Source organism: Rhagoletis zephyria, unplaced genomic scaffold (assembly GCF_001687245.7).
Source record: "Rhagoletis zephyria isolate East Lansing unplaced genomic scaffold, Rhagoletis_zephyria_1.1 Rzeph_scaffold_12344, whole genome shotgun sequence".
Taxonomy (NCBI): Eukaryota; Metazoa; Arthropoda; class Insecta; order Diptera; family Tephritidae; genus Rhagoletis; species Rhagoletis zephyria.
The window spans coordinates 1-12,982 of NW_016169418.1; the positions used below are offsets into that span (position 1 = coordinate 1).

A 12,982-nucleotide genomic window follows, 5' to 3' on the forward strand; every position below is an offset into this window, starting at 1 on the left:
AGGGGTGTAAAGGAAACATGATTGCCTATTTATATAATTGATTACATACATACATATGTATGCTTATATACTATGTACCAACAAACACAAGTTGATAGTTTTATGCGAATTATAAAAATTAATATTTTTCATTGAATTTAGCAAAAATATTTTGGAGCATGGAGTTATTCGTATGCTTGCTATAGATTTTGGTTCGCTGAATAGAATTTGAAGAAGAAGTTCAAGAGTAGGCTGGTTTCTGGCACATACTCGACTGATACAGAGTTGGTGAACTTTTTCACGGATGACTCGAAGCTTGGTGGAAGGATTGGGGGTGGGTCTTTTACCAATAACAGAGAGATTTCCAGACTTCCGAATCGTGTTTCATTCAAAATCGGCTGCCATTAAAGAAGCAGTTCGGCGTCAGTAAGAGAGGTAAGCATCTTCTATGATATCCAAGCGGAAATGGGGGCCTTGCTCTCACCGAAGGCGCGTTCAAAATTGGTCAGGGAGTTCTTGGAAATATTTTTAATTACACTTTTTTGGCTGGTACCGCGGGAACTGCATAGCTGACGAATTGAGGAGAAGGGGTTCTCTTGAAACGATATTACCAGGCAGCGAGCGTGGGAGCGTCACTAACCGCCTATGGTTCACTGTTGGACAGCACAGCGAATGCTGACCGTAAACTGGGGAATGCCCATTGCAGGGTCCTTTTGGCCCAACGTGTACTGGCGGCGATCAAAAAAGCAGCGCAAGTTTGCAGAGCCACAGCTCTCGGCTTAGTACGGCTTAGTTTCTGACAGTTTACGATCCGATCAGAATCCCGCGGTAAACCACAACTGATCCGCTGGCACTCAAATATGTAAACTGCTTTAAAGTCCTAAATTTTTTTATAGCTATTTAAAATTAAAGTGTATAGCCCTCTGGTGGCACAAAACGAACGCGTGCCTCATTCAAGCTTTCCTAATTTGGCGTGCGTGATCTCTTCCTGCTAGGCAGCTGACCATTTCTCAACTTTTCATGAATACTACTTTCCTGCTATACATATTCCTTAGCTAGTAGATTTCCTTTGCAGTGAATAGAAAAATTTCCATTAGTTCGTTTAGTACACCTTGCACGAGTAAGTATGTACATACATATGTAGCAATTTTCTGGTTATCGTCCCGACTTCGGTGCGGTTGTCTCACAAAAATTCCATTGCATATTTGTCGTATTTAGTTATCAATTTCATTATCAAAAGTTCGGCTTTGCTCTGAACATTCCGTCGTTGGACGGTGCACTCTTCCCACGGCAGTAGAACGACTACTCGAATGTGCGAGTATGTATATATGATGGATTTGCTTATTTATTTTATTATTATTGTCGTCGTTGTGGTTTAATTTCATTCATATAAATTCATTCATTAGTTTAGTTATTTCGTAGTCTTTGTAGCGGCTGGCACGCTCATCCAACGACGCTGGAAAGGCAAGTCGGCACACAAATCGACATTGGCTACTAAGCTTTGACTCTGTCTTGATAGGAATATGCATGCATACATATGTATGTACATATTTATGTGGTACAATTTGTTGCTTCTCGAGTCAGCTAAACGTTATCGCAATCATTTAAAACACATTCACTGGTCATTCGACACGCGTATGGACTCATCCACTTAATGGTCATACTACGAGTAAATATGCAGTCATCCCACTGATTCTCAAGCTCGTAGATTTTATGTACATACATATGTACATTAGACTGTGTCAAATAAGACGACAATTTTTTTTTCATTATTTTTTTTATTTCACAAAAACTAGTTGGGCCAAAATTTTAGCCCGCTATCTTCATTTTTGAGTGAGCGCTCGTAAGAATACGACTTAAAAAAAAAAACTTTTTCCGTTACTTTTTTTTAATAAACGAATAAATATAACAAATCTCATTCATAATTTTCCATGTAAACAAGTCGTCGAACACACTTTGCATTAAAGAAATTACTGGCACACTCACCAATTTCAAACTTGCATTTGCCATACTAGAATTGAATGGGCTACAAAGTTTGTTTGTTTTTATTAACCGACTTCAAAAAAAGGAGAAGGTTATCAATTCGTCGGAATATATATATTTTTTTATGTATGTCACCGCCTAACTTTGGACCACGTTAACCGATTTCTATAATTATTTTTTTTTAAAGGAAAGGTGTTACCTCACAGGTGGACCCATATTAATTTGGTTTAAATCCGTTCAAAGGATCATGAAGAAATTAACGTAAATCTTAAATTTTTATATACGAATTGAAGTCGGTTTTGTTTTTTGCTTACAAATTTCTGGTTTCTTATTGTTTATCAAAAAGAAAGTTGCAGAAAAAAAAAATTGGTTTAAAATTCGTATTTATTTATGCGAGCACTAACTGAAAAATGGAGATAGAGGGCTGAAATTTTCCTACAATTATTTTTTTGTGTCCGACAGCGAAGTTTTTTTATGGCACCGAGAGAAGAAAAACATTAGTTTTATTTGACACAGTCTAGTGCACATTAATATTTATGTGCTATGAGTAAAAATTTTAATATGTTGCTATTACGAAGAACTGTGAGCTGATTTGGATTCGGTTTGTGGATTTTGTCCAAACCACAAAACTCTTCCATGGGAACATTTACAGTTCAGTTCAAATGTATGTATGTACATACATATAAAAATACACATTCAAAGGCATTATCAACACAAACATCCCAGTCGGATTTGGTTGCTTCTAAAATGTACTTATAGCACGGTTCTTCTTCCACTCCGAAGCAGTTCCAAAAACACGAATTCTTTAATTCGCTTTTATATAGGCGTGAAAAACGGGAAGAATGGTTTTTTAAGAAGGCAATTTTGCATGAGGTGGTTGTTGTTGGTTTTCAGTGATTTTTAGAGTTTTTATTATCGTTTGGACTTATTTGCCGAAGTCAAAGTATTACAAAATGCTGAATTTAACAATGAAATTTTCACGACCTACAGATTTTTCCATGTATGTATATACATAAACTGACTTTTCATACAGAAATTAAATGTACTTCTAATTTCTAATGAAGAAATTAGTGCCTTAAAAGCATTATTTTCGGAACCACATTCTGCACGGTCCGATTGGGATAACGAGAATATACATATACTACACATATGTACATGGCTGTTCCTCGAAACTACTTAGAATTTAAAAAATTGTTCTCAGAAATTTTTTAATTTTTTTTATACACTGTATTTGGCTCCAAGAAAAACAAACCGCGGCTAGATTTTTCCCAAAAAACCTTGTTGAGAATTCGACGAATTTGATGGAAGTTCCGCCTATATATCCCTAGCTGAATGAAAAATACGAACCCAAAAACAAAATTAACAAAATGGCCCATTATTTGAATATTCAATGCCTAAGGGCTATTTGATAACCATATTTGCGGAAATGCCGCAGTACAGCAGCTCAACGAGTGCAATTGATGCATAATCAAATTAGAAATGCATCACGCGTTCGCAATGACGCAATCCCGCTCTCATTAATACGCATTTGACCATATGGACGGACGGACGCTTTGACTGCACAAACAATCGCATCTTGCGACCAAGCAGCAGCAGCGTTAGCGGCAGCAATATTCGTAATGTCGCCTCGTTAGAGCACCATCCGCAACATCAATAAAGATTATGTAGAGCAATCACTCAGCCCTACAGACCCACTGCAAAACACTAAGGCTGCATATACATACAAGTACATACATATGTATGTATGTTTGTGGCGACCGCGTCATGGACAATGCGGAACTGCCTCATACATACATATCTACGCGCAAATCGCCCACACATAAAAAGGATCGCCGCACAAGCCGCACAAGCCGCACAAGCCGCGCATAGCAGCAATGCAATTTGAAATCAGAACGCCCACTAATCTAAAAGCCATAAGCATTGAAGCATCGTTTGTTGTAAGCGGCTGGCCTAATGTCTTCCATCTGTTCGGCACAATCGTCATCGGTGAAAAGGCCACCAATATGATGGTGGCGCTTGGTGTCGATAGGCGTTTTCTATCTGCGCCTTATCCTATTCGCTTTCATCTTNAAAAAAAAAAAAAAAAAAAAAAAAAAAAAAAAAAAAAAAAAATTGATGTTTCGCCATTAACGCCTACATTATACAGCCATACATACATACATATCTGTACATATTTATACATACATATGAATGTATGTACTTATGTACTAAAAATAAACTCTATTTGAAATAAATGAAACCAACGACAGCAACAACAATGACAAAAATAATACAGATGACAAGGAGTGACGTCTTGAATTTTGAGTGGTAATTTGAGAGCGTTGTACAATTATGGAAATCGCGAGAGGGGTACATAGTATGTATATATGCGGAAGTATCTAAAAGTATCCTACATACTTGGGCTACGAAATTTATTTCCATCTTTTACATGAACGGCAATTTTTTATTTTATTTTATTTACAAATATGTACACTTGTGGTCGCTGATTAAGTTAAGTGACATTTTGACCAGTTTTGGTTATTTTTCATCTGTTTATTTAATGTTAATAATTTTTTCATAAAAGTCTGGCACATTACATAACCAGCATCACATATGTACATAAAACATATCAACATTTCAAATTTCTTACAAAACTTATACTTGAAAATTCAACAAACTTAAAAAATTACACCTAAACATTTAAAAACTTTTTATTGCACATTTTTAGAAAAATTTTAGGTATGCAGTTTTATAGCCAATTCACTTTTTCTAATATTTTTTCTAATATTTCTAAAATTTTTTTTTGCTGACGCTGCTAGGTATCTTCCTCACACCGTAAGCAAAAAAAGTTATTAAAAATCAACGCGATTTTCGGCGTGTTGAAATTTACACTTTAACCTACTAATGGGCTATGAAACTGCATTCCTTAAATTTTTCTTAACATTTTTAATAAAAATTTAAAAATTTTGCGGGTGTAATTGTTAAAGTTTGTTTAATTATTACAAAATTTTGTACGATGTTTGAGATATGTGTTTACGTGGCGTTGATTAGGTAAAGTGCTATACTTTTATAAAAAAAATATAAACATTAAATAGACAAAAAAACAATAGCCAAAACTGGTCAAAATCTCACTTATCTTAATTAGCTGACCACAAGGGTATGTGTGCACGTGTGAATTAGTCAAACCCCACATGGGTTGTCAAACTTTGCAAATCCACTTGAAATGTTTCTGGGTAAAAAATAAAGCCCGTTAAGTATATTTAATAAAATAATTTTTATTTGGTTAAATTTTTTTAGGCGGCACCCCTACTCCAAATTATTTGTAGAATAAAAATATAGATATTAGATAGATGCAAATATTTTATTTTGTTGTATAAATATTTACATAAATTAGTTAAGTTTTCAGTTACATCTTTTGAAATATGGCAACTCCGCTAAAACAGTGTGTATACATACATGTACCAGCTGTAGCCGGTCAGGAGTTTAGGCCAAGCGCGCGCTTATCCAACTATAAGCCCATCTTTCCAGGAGCAGCGCGCAGGAGCTTCCCAACTATCCCTGCACAAGAATGCAAGTCAGCAATTTTACAGCTATCCGAGACGATCCGATCCAGCCTCGTTATGCACCGATCTGTTTCCTTAGGGCGGAAGTCGTATTTTAAAAAGATTTCCGAGTGCCCATATGCCCGGTTGAAGAAGGAACTTGGTGATAGTGTCGGCCTTCCTAGTGAATTGAGAGAGAGGCACTACAATTACCTACTCGCTTCTTAGTATTCGATTTTCAGAACAGCTTTCTGCTGTTTTGGCCTTGAGGACCAATTCGTGACCCTCCTTTGTGTCCGCCCCAAGACGTCGTTGGCGACGACAGCGATCCAGAGTGAGTGTAAGAGAACGCTCCCATTTGGCCTGCGGGTTACTTCTTTTCACACTACGCCCGACCGAGGGATTTGCCACACTCGACACCACTGTCGCGGAGCACGGTGGAGTTAGCCGAACTCAAGGTTTTTACTTTAAGGGTATTCTGGAAGTCTAGCAAAGCCCTTGTATGGTGCACGGATTGCAAAGTTGTCCCATAGGAAAACTGGTTTTTACCGTACAATCCGTGCAAGGGCTTTGCAAGACTTCGAGAATACGCCTATTGCGTTAAAACTCGTGAGGGACTAGCTCTATTAGAAAATAATTTAAAATTTATAATTTTTCATATTGCAATTCGTGAGGTTAACAAAGCACTCTTAACTTGATTGGCTGTAGCGGCCAGCGAGTCAGACACGAACACAACGGTTTTTTTTTTTTGTACTCAAACAAAAAGGATTTCCTATTAAAAACTAAATTAATTAATATGCAATTTCATAGATTTTATGAATAAATGTACAGAATAAATATAATCGCAGCGACGTGTTTTTTTTTCTTAACCTTATCATCATTACATCGTGACTTTATTTCCGCTTAGCATTTCTGTGAAAAACATTTAAGCGATGCATTTCAATTCAATTAGAGGGCAAACAAAAAAAGTTAGTAAGAAACTGCAGGAATTGATGCATATTTCGCATTAAAAGTCGTCTCCAAGTAAATTAATTAGCATCGCAATTATCGGCGCTGTTGGAAATCGTCTTCCGCTCAATGATAACGTTCGGATTGTTTTTTTTTTTTTGAGTAGGTATTCTTTAAACTCATAATCGCAGCGCTAATCCGATTGCTCATTGTTCATTTGAAACGCAGTATTTTCTATTAAATGCATTCCAGCAACGAATAAGTAAGTGCTTTTTATCGCCAGAGATAGTACATACTTAGTACTTTTTTTTTTTTGTTCAGAGTTAGTTTTTATTTTTAGATTTTATAATCTACGAATTCTTGGAAGCGATCAACTTATTTTTTGCAAATTCCTTCGAGTGGCTGGGTTTCGCGGCCATTTACTTTTTGTTGTAAATAGTCGACTACTTTTTCAACGTATGTACATATATAGGTATTCACCCAGTCTGTTGTGGTTGTGAAAAACATGCTTGAACATGCATTTCTCTCTTATCTACTCCATGCCGTTCAGTCTTCAAAATCTCAAATGAATTTTATTTTAATAATCTGTCGCCACAAACGTAAGCTAATATCAATAGCGACCTAGATGTTGTGTTTGGTGTTGAAACCTCTGCAGTTGCCTACGAGCAGTATACTCATAGTTACGGTGACCAGACAACGTTGTGAAGAAAAATCAGAACATTTCTAAAGCATCGAATCCGAACATAGAATTTTGTTTTTAGAACAAAAAGATAAATGTAACATCTTTTAGTACAGAGAAAAAAAAAGCTTGAAAAATTATCGCAAAAATGTGTACTCAAAATATATTTTCGGCTTATAAAATCATAAAAACAAAGGATGCTGACAATGTTTGTGGCTGCCTTATATTCTATGTTCTTCCTGGTAACGAAAGTGTTAGCACGTTTGTCCGAAAAATGGTTGTTGGGCCAGGGTACAGTACACTGTAAATCGGGATTAATCGGTGCAAATATGAAAATCGGGACACTTATACTCCCCGACTTTTGAAAAATATTCAGCGGGACAACTTTCTCTGAATCGTTACGGTGCCATCAAAATCGCTACGAATGGTCACCGTGCTCATAATACAAATTACTTAGTATTTTCTATACCTCATTGTTCTTGGTAATAAATGTACGAGTAACCCCACACACTAATACAGCTGCCGCCCACAATTTCACCTATTTCGTTTGCTGACTTTGCGGATGCTTTTGAAACCCATAGCCATACCACAGCCATCAGCAGTGTGTTGGAATGTTGTGGCACTTTCTGGCATCCTTGACGCAGCGTTCTACATCCTGACGTCCTGTCACCTGGCAACTTTCGGGTACTTTTCCATTCGGCCACGCTTGCAAGTTGCAATTGTTGTTCACTGCTACACTGAAAACTGATACAAGCCGTATGTATGTTCCTGTGTGTGTGTGTGTGTGTGTGTGAGGGCCTTATTGTGGAAATGGAGTGGCACAAGTGTGAGGTATGTAACATTTCTGCTTCTACCATCTCTTTGCCGCTTTGTGGTTGCATTTTTTTTTTCTCTACTTTTCCATTTTGGCGCATACTCGTATGTCAATGACGCAACAACTCACACATGTGGTGACGAACAACGCTGCTCGATTGTGTAATCGCTCGCCCATTCGATGATGCTACTCACACCTTCGGCTGCAGGCTCCAAAATCGATTGCCAACACCTGTACCGTCCCCGCCCCGCCCAGCCGCCGTTGTCGTCGAGCAGTCTTGCGCTGGATGAGGAGTTGATTGTTTGGCCTCGTTTGTGCACTCGTGCGCTCGGCTGTGTGCGGTCGGCGCAGGCAGACGGCATTTCGTGTAGTGAGCTAGGTTTTCGGGGAAAAAGTAGTAACCTACTTACGCTGCTACACCCACTTGCCACGTGCCGCGCCATCCAACACCCGCCAACACCGGCATAGTCCACAAAGTGCACACACAGACACACAGACAACAGCAAGAACAGGAAGCAAGCCAAAATGAGTGAAACTTCGGTGTTGGGCCAACAACATAGAGACCTACAAACAAACATACAACTAACCGTAGAAACGTACAACACCAGAAGCTCGCTCCAGCAACAGCAACTGCAACGGCAACAGGAAATACGACGACTGACAGGCACCAACAACACCGCCGTCGACGATGACGACGACAATATCGATTTGTTGGCGCACTGCTGAGTCGCGTCGAGTGTACGAGTAAACTCGTTTTTGCGTCTGCACAGACTGCTCGGCGATGTTGGCTTCCAACCGATGACGTCACAATGAGGTGGGGGTCCACATCCGCATCATCGCATCATCGCATGCTGCAGCGGTGGCACACTCGTAGTGACAACGACGTAAACGTAGTGACGACACGAACGTAAAGCTCAGCGCGATTGAGATTGAGGTAGCGTGCATCGGAGCAGCTAGAAATGCGAAAAAAACGCAATGCCCAAGCCAAGCCAAGTGAGCTGTTGCAGTGCGGCCAGGCTAGGCCAGGACGGGTCGGTAAGTAGGCCGGCAGGTCACTGGGAAAGCATAGCCCGGCCAGACAGTTGGAGAAGTGACGTATGTGCTTAGATAGTATATATGTACATATTAAAGCGTTTTCAGGTGAATTACAAGTGTTTAATTGCCAGCAAAAGGGCAAAGTCGAATGGGAAGTTCATTGCGCAAGGAAATTGTGGTGTTCTTTTACACCGCCGCTTTCAAGAAACAAAATATGGAGGAGCATTTTCATAATTTGCTTGCAAGCGAGATTTGCTATTGAATAGTGTCTGTTGTAAGACGCTGTCGGATATTTACTAATGCGCAATACTCTGACCGCGAAGCAACCTTAAGCCGCCCTTTGCGAACAGCAACTGGAGATACTACAAATGCAACGCAACTACAAACGGCTATGCAGACGCCAAACTGCGTTGTTAGACAAATAAGAAAATTTTAAACTTTAAGAATGAGCCATTTTAACATACATACATACCATTTTCTCCGTTACTAATGTCAATGCAGATTTTCATTTGAATTAGCTCAATAAAAACCCGTTTAAGCCTCTTTTCTGCGCGCCAATTTCGAGAAAATTTGCAGAGTAGCCAATTTTTGCGACGGATTCCGTTCTACTGGTCAACGAGAACTTCCTCCTTTTATTTCTAGGACCTTTCAGCGTCTGTAATCGAAATGTCGGCCGCGTAAGTGGCGCAGGAAATTTTTCTACCATCTTCTTTTTTCCTAGTTGACGGCCTCAACATATCAGCGTTCCCGCCCAGGAAAACAAACCGGGTCCTTAAAAAACTATAGCGACAGTGAGAGCCAGCTCGTTGTTAACCTCTTTAAATTCAATTCATTCAGGCTCCAAGATTCTAATTGCAATGAATAGATGTTCCGCGGTGTTCCCGGCTGAAGTGTTAGAAATTTTGAGCTGCTCCACGCGAAACCTTGAAAAAAGATTAAAAGGCACGAAAGACTGCTTTGTTGCGCTTCAAATCTATAGATACGACCACAATTTGATGGGTTCAAAGCCACTGTGAGTTTGAAGGTGAAAAGGTCGCCGTAGGATTGACAGGAGAGGAGTTTTCAACTGTATTTGTCGTACCGGCACAATTTTGTTGCGTTACTTTACATTGAAATATTCTCTGTCTGGCCAGGGGAAGACACCGTGTGAGCAGTTCAATACCTAAAGCATAATCTGTTATCTGCTTTATTTCATTGAAAAACATCCTTACTGTCGAAAGCATAGCCCACGAGTTTGGCCTTTCTAAGGCGACCTAGCGGTAATTATGGCTCCTGACTAAGGCCAACTGAGTAAAGTCAGCCTCACATTTCTTAGCCCTTTTAATATTTATTCGAAAGCTGAAGGTATCTGGGGCATTTAGGGATAAGAGACTTCTACAAATGCTATTTCACATCTTGTCTACCGCCGTTGATAGAGAACTCCTGAAGTGACACATAAGCCGAATGTTTTTTTTATTTTAGAATGGGCAGGTGTTACTAGCCGGTCAAGCTGTGTCCCTTTTGGAGCTCGATATGTAGGCACTCGTTTCTTCTAAACTGGCATTAAATCATTCAGTCAGAAGTTCAAGCGCTACCGAAACTTTGCGCTCCATCACGATCCAAGAACTTTGTCCATAAATAATAAATGGCGCTGCATTCCTTACAGGGGTCGGGGTTGCTGCACTGCAGTGCACGAACGTTGCAGACCATCGTGCAACAGCCAGCAGCTAGGCTACTACGCTGCAAAGCAATTCTGCGCTGCACAAAATGCAGTCGTCATCGTTTTGCACTCCACTCCGTCCACTCAGTGAACCCAGTGGAAGTAAAGAAGACGTGGGCATGTCAACACCTACTACTACTAACGTACGCTTTAAGTGCTTGTGGCAAGGCGGAGGTGCAGCAGAGGTACATGTACATATGTATGTATGTATGTATGTATATGTGAATTGCACAATTGTACTATTGCACCTTCGAGTGAGGAAGTAAAACGCAATTGAGCCGTACATTTGCGCATTGCGGCCTTTCTGCATAAGTGGGGGTGGCCGAACCAACTAGCCATCATTGCAATTCCGTCTAACTGTTTGCAGTGCAGCGCTGCACAATCTTGTATGTGCGTATGTATGTATGTGTATGAATGGTGGTATGCACCAACCACATCGAGGGGGCATGCCAGGTCGCTGTTCCGACCGAACCTCGAGCGCCTTCTACTTTCTGTTTTTCTGCTTTCAGTTTGCAGTCTTCTTCAATTTTCTGCTTTTTGTTGATATTTAAATTATACGCTCAACGCCAGCGCTGGCTCAGTCGGTCACCAGTTGTTTGCCGAAGCTCTTGAACTTGAAAATCGCGCGCCTTGTCATAGCAGTTGCGGAAATTGTCAGCTCAGCACAAGCCGTTTTGGTTGTCGTTTATTCGCTCAAGTCGCCGCCCGCCGCAGTGCTTAGCAAAATTGCATTTCTTACTTATTTAATCGGTTTGTTTGCAATGCTCGCTTTATGCGATTGTCGTGTGGCGCTTTTTTTTACGCAAGTCCAGCTGTTTACTTTACTTTTTTCTAATTGGCATAAAGCCATTTGTTTTCGGTGGCTTTGGTTGTAAAGCGAAAGTGAAACGTATTTTTATTTATTTATTTTTATTTTTTTGTTACTCTGGTGCATAACAGATAATGAATGCAAAAGTTTCCAGCGCGTGCCAAAGTTAAGTAAACACCTACATACATACATACATACATACGTGCCTTGCAACTGTTTCGGAAGTATCGATTGTAGTAGACTCTACATACATTTGTAGGTATGTATTGTGTGTAGCAAGGGGATCTTCTTGCGTGCGATAGAGAATTTATTAAGTCAGCTCTACAATGCTCTGGAAACTGTTGATCTGCAATGCTCGTTACCCGCCTTTGTTTAAATGGCTGTTTGAGAAATCCTTCAGGTGGGACCTGAAAAACAAAAAAACTTGGAACAACCGAAGCCTTTTCAGGGTGTGTGACTGTTCTCGAGCTAACGTTAGATACATTTCAAATTAGGATCTTTAGCTTCTACCCGAAAGAGGGCAACGTGCGCCACATTCACGCGCTAATCTGAATTTCACAAGTTCTCTCAGCTGTACGACAGACACTCTCACGCAGCGAGGCCTACTAGACGATGCGTCGTTCTAATTGCATTCTCTTTTCTTTTTTTTTTTGTTCATTTAATGGTTTTTTTCGTATTGGAATTTTTTGCGTCGCAGTTAAAGTTCATGTGAACTTTCAGGTCGTTTTTTTTTTGTTGTTTTTTTACCTCGAGTACACCTGTGCCAGAAATCAAAGCCTAAAAAGCAGTAGTAGACAAGTGTTTTGAACAGCTGGACGTTGCAAAGTGAGAAAATTGTTGTGAAATCTGAAATTTGTCAATTAAAAAATTAAGGCGCAATTAATAAATTTTTTTTTTTAAAGCGTTTCGAATTTCAATTGAAAAAAAAAAAACGTACGCCTATCACACATTTCATGTTTTTGCAACGCATAAAGTGAAGCTAATTTTTTTTTAATTTATTTCGATATTCAGTGCAAATTTCGCTTGAGCCTGGGAGTAATTTTTGAACTGTGAAGTATCTATATTTAAAAAAAAAGAAAAAGATTTTGAATCGAATTTAAAGCAATTGTGTGCAAGCAAAAATCGTATTAACCCCAAATCGCAAGTAAAATTGAAAAAGGCGAGTCTATGTTTGCAGCTATACGAGATTACTTTATGGGCAAAAAACTAAGCCGTGTTGCAAAAAAGGTGAGTGCTAATAAATATTGGATAATTTCAAACGAAATGAGTGTAAACGCTTATTAAATTTAAGTGAGCGGCGGAGTAACCTAAATGGCATATAAAACAAGAAAATAAAGTTAAAAAAATAAAAAATTAGGTACAGTTAAAAATGCATTGCTAGAATCGAAACGGTAATAGCCCGAGGCACGCCTTTTTAGCTTTCTTTTACAATAATTAGATAGCATCACGTATGTATGTACAGTGGCGGTCAAAAATGGATGAACGCTGTTTCGTTTTTAATATTTACAATGTTTTT

The 12,982-nt window shown here is 39.2% G+C and overlaps 1 long non-coding RNA gene across 1 annotated transcript; it reads left to right on the forward strand.

Annotated features, from left to right (window-relative positions):
• Positions 1 to 11,253: 11,253 nt before the first annotated feature.
• LOC108377579 (uncharacterized) lies at positions 11,254 to 12,541 on the forward strand. Its single transcript, XR_001849337.1, has 2 exons — positions 11,254 to 11,408; positions 12,478 to 12,541. It is a non-coding gene; the product is annotated as an uncharacterized LOC108377579 (long non-coding RNA).
• The last annotated feature ends 441 nt before the right edge of the window (positions 12,542 to 12,982 follow it).